We start from the raw sequence: 5,839 nt of genomic DNA on the forward strand, positions 1-5,839 counted from the left end.
CAAACACCACCACCTCTCCAAAAACAACCACTACTACAACTCCAACAGCAACCACCACCGCTCCAACAACCACCACCGCCACTACTCCAGTAGCAAACACCACTACCCCCAAAACAACCACCACTAGTTGAACAACCACTATCACTACTGTAACAACAACCATCCCTACTTCAACCACCACCATTACCACTACTCCAACAACCACCACCACTACTCCAAAAATAAGCACTATCACTATTCCAACAACAGATACCACCACTAATACAACAATCACTACTCCAACAACAACCAACCACACTACTGCAACAATGACCAGCACCACTACTCCAGCAACATGTACCACTACTACTATTCCAACAACAGTAGCTACCATGAGGATCTCAACAGCAATGACCCATACTACTCAAGCAACCATGTCTACTCCAACAATGACCAGCAGTATTCCAACAACAATGTCCACCTCTACTCCAAGAAGAACCACCACTATTTCAAGAATGATGATCACCACTACTCCAGTAACAACCACAATCATTCCAACAACGACCACCACTATTATTCCAACTGCAACCTGGAATACTTCAACAACTATCACAATTACTCCAAAACTGACAACCACCACAACACCAACAAAGAACACCACTGCTGTAACAACCATGATGGTCACCACTGCTGCAGAGAAAATGAGGTCCTCTACCTCTGCTTTTTAAATGCCATCACCCACAAAGGACTTCCAACCAGGTAAGCAGATATGCTTCTCAGCCCAGAAGGCTTTAAAGGTGAGGATATAGACCATCCAAGGGCAGAAATACAATCTAGGGTAAGGATGATCAACAAATTTCCAAATCTGGTTTTACAAAAATCTGAAACTCCCTGCCTCTTCTTACATTCAGAGTTTTTTATGTCTAAGCATTTTCAGAATGAAGGGAACTCATGGCTATTATCTGATTCTCAAAGGAATTTGTCAATAGTTAAAGAAAGCCAGACCATTGATTTGGATATCTATGTATGATAGTGAATTTGACCCAGTTGAATATAGACTTCAAAATATATGGAATGCCAGAACAGGCTCAGATAAATGAGACTCTGTCCTTACAAGGAGTTCTGAATAGAGATCAAGTACTTTGCCGAGTAAGGTCCGTCTAGTCAAGGCTATGGTTTTCCCAGTGGTCATGTATGGATGTGAGAGTTGGACTGTGAAGAAGACTGAGCACCAAAGAATTGATGTTTTTGAACTGTGGTGTTGGAGGACTCTTGAGAGTCCCTTGGACTGCAAGGAGATCCAACCAGTCCATTCTGAAGGAGATCAGCCCTGGGATTTTTTTGGAAGGAATGATGCTGAAGCTGAAACTCCAGTACTTTGGCCACCTCATGTGAAGAGTTGACTCATTGGAAAAGAGTGTGATGCTGGGAGAGATTGTGGGCAGGAGGAGAAGGTGACGATAGAGGATGAGATGGCTGGATGGCATCACTGACTCAATGGACGTGAATCTGAGTGAACTCCGGGAGTTGGTGAGGGACAGGGAGGCCTGGAGTGCTGGGATTCATGGGGTCGCAAAGAGTTGGACATGACTGAGCGACTGAACTGAACTGAACTGAATTTATTTTGAAACTGAAGCCAACACTTGAGGATAAAATTTCAATGAAGTTAATTTTACTTTATTTCCTGTATCAGGAACCATGCTAACTGCTTTACAAGTATTAAGCCACTTAATTCTTATGACAACTCTATGAATTGTAGGTGTGATTCAGTCCTATTATGTATTCCTGAGTCCTGAGGAATGAAATGTAAGCACATTGTTGACAGTCATATGACTAGAAAATGGTTGAGTCTAGATGTCCCCATTAGTGTGAATGTTGGGCCTTTTCTGCCTCCTATTATGAACATAGAGCTTATATTTGGGTGAACGTCTGATCTGATATCATCACTGGAAAAGCCTTCATATTGAAAAGCCCTGTCTTTTCAGGTTGTCAGTAACTTACATAGTTTTACATACTTGATCATTGAAAAGCCCTGTCTTTCCAGGGTGTCATTGACTTACATAGTTTTGCTGCTAGCATCCTTTAATTTATTTATGTAGCAGAGAAATGTTATTTATACTGATGAGAATGTAAACATCAGTTTTAAGGACTTTAGAAATTTAGAATCCATGTGTTTGTCTTTTCAATTCAGGCTACATGATTCATAGTTAAAATTTTAGTTAGATAAAAGTTTTGGTTTAATAGAAATGGAGATTAACTTCCTTTATGGGTTGGAAAATAGTGTCTCATTCTGAGGACATATTTACATTCAATCATTCTATTTTTAGTATTAAAAAGATAATGTTTTAGTGAACATTCTCTCTCTTTGATATATCCTGAGAAATAACAGAAATGTCACAACCTCTTAGCTAAAAAAGTCTGATGGAACATATTGATTTCCCCTCACTCCCATTCAACCATGTGTGTATTCAACTTGAGAAATCTGAAGGATTAGATTTTGGACAGAGTTTGGAAGAGAGGTCTTTAGGTTAAAACTGGGATTTTAGAGTCATAGAAGTTTGTAAACAAACAAACAAACTTAGTTCCAGGCAGCAAACACACTACAGCATATGTTGACTTTCTCAGTTATTGATTTAGCTTCTTAATAGTCTGTGCTGACAGAAGTGGATGGATTAGTGCTCCTGGTTTGGGGATCATGTGTAAGCTATGGCCTTTGTTTAAAGCAGAGTTTCAGAAGGAAAGTGTTAGTGTATTTGTCCATGTGCCCTCCTGGGGGGTATAATTAATTGAGTATTATATGTATCCTGATGGAGATGGTTGGATGGCATCACTCACTCAATGGACATGAATTTGGGTAAACTTCAGAAGTTGGTGATGGACAGCGAGGCCTGGCATGCTGCAGTTCATGGGGTCGCAAAGAGTCAGACATGACTGAGTGACTGAACTGAACTGAACCGATGGTTACCTGAAGAGTTTGAAATTAGATTTGAATTTTAGCAGATCCAGTGCAGAGTCATTTATGTTGACATGCGTTCCTCTCTGTGCATCTGTCCACACTAATTACCTAAAATATTTCTATAATAGTTGGAAGTAAAGTCATAGGAACAAGGAATGGAAAAAATGCCCACAAAGACGCAAACTATGGAAAGAAGTTAAGCTCAAGAGTTCTTTTGCACAGATTTAAGAGGAATGAAGACTCTGATCATCTTATTTTCTTTTATTGTCCTGTTCTTAGTTCCTAAAGAGAGTCATATCATGTTATAAATTTGAGAATTATGGGAAAGCAAAAACAAAGTTAAAAAGCCACTACCTTTGAGATTCCTTTAAAAACTAGGAATAAATCTACCATATGACCCAGCAACCCCACTATTGAGAATATACTCTGAGAAAACCACAGTTCTAAAAGAAATATGTACCCCATTGTTCATTGCAGCACTATTTACAATTGCCAGGACATGGAAGCAACCTAGATGTCCACTGACAGATGAACAGATAAAGAAGATGTTATACATATATACGATGGAATATTACTCAGTCATTAAAAGAATGAATTTGACTCAGTTCTAGTGAGGTGGATGAACCTAGAGCCTGTTATACAGAGTGAAGTAAGTCAGAAAGAGAAAAACAAATATTGAATATTTACACATATATATGGGATCTAGAAATATAGTACTGATGAACCTATTTGCAGGGAAGGAAAGGAGATGCAGAAGTAGAGAATGGACTTGTGGCACAAGTTGGGGAGGAAGAGAGTGGGATGAATGGATAAAGTAGTATTAACATACGTACACTATCAGATGGAGAATGGAGACCTGGTGAGAAGTTGCTGTATAACACAGGGAGCCCAGTCTGGCACCGTGTGATGACCTAGAGGGGTGGGATGGGTGAGGGATGAGGCTCAAGAGGGAAGGGGTATGTGTGTGGCTGTGGCTGATTTGTGTTGCTGTCTGGAGGGAGCCAACTCAACATTGTAAAAATTAAAAACAAACAAAAGAAATGACCAAGAAAAACACACACACAAAAACAAAAGACAGCTCAGAATAAGAGAAGAGGTGATGCTGAAATGTGAAGTCCATGGTAAGGAAGTGGAAGGAGGAAGACCAATGAGGGGCAATAAGAAAAGCCCAGGTTTGTAATCTCATGTCTAAGCGGTAAATACCACTAACTTGCTCTAAAATTCTGTGGCACTCTCAGAGGAAGAGATATAAAGATCTTAATAAGAGGCAAGGGGGCAACTCTTAAGGTAAGGTGAGAGGTCTGATGGAAAATAAAGAAGAGATTTCAAGAAGGGAAAAGGAAATATAGCTCTGAGAATTCTTACTGAAGCTTTTTGTTGTGAAATGGAAGATTAGTCAGACAATACAGGAAATCATTCTTATGAAAGGAATGACCAGAACACAACTGCAGAAAGAGCCAGGGTACCAGGGACATTGCTTCGTGGCTCATTACCAAGGCTCAAACATTGGACAGTACTATTACCTGGAAGGGATCTCAAGGAATTGAATAATTTTAGTATGTTTTTTGTGCTGGTCAATGTGTGCATCTCCCTGGAAAGACGTGTGGATGGATGGTTAGGAACTCGAATAAGGTCAGGAAATCCAGATTGGGTTTCTTATGAAGGGAGGAGTGTGGATTAGGGCCAGGCCATTCTCCACAAAAGTGAAATGTCATTGGTATGAATAAAAGTTTAATTGAGTGTCCTGCTTACAATGTATTGCTGTAGACCTTAGGGGGATCCTACGAGTATAAAAAGCAAAATAATTTTGTCTGTTGCCATTGGCTTCCCTGGTGGCTCAGATGGTAAAGCGTCTGCCTGCAGTGCAGGAGACCCGGGTTCGATCCCTGGGTTGGGAAGACCCTCTGGAGAAGGAAATGGCAACCCACTCCAGTACTCTTGCTTGGAAAATTCCATGGACTGAGGAGCCTGGTGGGCTACAGTCCATGGGGTCGCAGAGTCGGACATGACTGAGCGACTTCACCTTCACCTTCTCCAGATCATTGTCTAGATCAAATTTATTCATGTGCCTCAAGGTTATGCCTTGATATTTCTCTAAGAAAGGTTTGAAGGGTAATTCCTGATTTTAGCTTTGTGTTTTATTTTTGTAGGAGGTGGAAATTTTCCTCCATAATTGTATACGATTCTCCCATTCTTATCATTCCAGTGCTTTCTTTATCTTCTCCAATGCAGACAGCAGAAAACCAGCCTACCATAACGCATGAAACCAATGTAACAGGCTCATCATCACACTCTTGCTCAACAAGTAACTTCTGTTTCTTTCCTGAACACCTTGTTTAACCATTTCAGGTCAGTGTTCTCATCTCTAAAATGCGATTAAGGAAATTGGTATAAGCATGTATAAAGCACTTTGTATATGCTAGATAATCAGCAAAAATAGAATCTTGTATTTGACCTATAGTTGCTTATGATGTCCAAAAGTATATGTTCTGTATGACAAAATAGATATTTCAAAACACTATTAAAATTTGCACATCAAAACTTCATGCTATAATATCCTTTTATACTGGGGAATTATGTCATTTAAGATACACCGTCACTGGGGCTGATGTAACATATTTTCTAAAGCAAGTTTGGATCAACGGGCAAGCTGGCATATAACGCAGGACTTAGATGGCTCCTGTAACATCCATTTTGAAAACAGTGGTTCTGCTCTTTGGATGTGTAAAGGCCTCTGAGCAGTCACTGGCAGTTTCTTAGCTGTCATGAAAACATTGATTATCTACCTGTGCTGTGCTTAGTCACTCAGTCATGCCTGACTCTCTGTGACCCCATGAACTGTATTCCATCAGCTCCTCTGTCCATGAGATTCTCCAGGCAAGAATACTGGAGTGGGTTGCCATT

General features: G+C 40.2%; 1 non-coding gene across 1 annotated transcript; it reads left to right on the forward strand.

The window, feature by feature from the left end:
• The first annotated feature begins 4,761 nt into the window (after window positions 1-4,761).
• On the forward strand, window positions 4,762-4,833 carry TRNAC-GCA. Its single transcript has one exon. It is a non-coding gene; the product is annotated as a tRNA-Cys (tRNA).
• Window positions 4,834-5,839: the final 1,006 nt, after the last annotated feature.

Source organism: Oryx dammah, unplaced genomic scaffold (genome assembly GCF_014754425.2).
Source record: "Oryx dammah isolate SB20612 unplaced genomic scaffold, SCBI_Odam_1.1 HiC_scaffold_5, whole genome shotgun sequence".
Classification (NCBI taxonomy): domain Eukaryota; kingdom Metazoa; phylum Chordata; class Mammalia; order Artiodactyla; family Bovidae; genus Oryx; species Oryx dammah.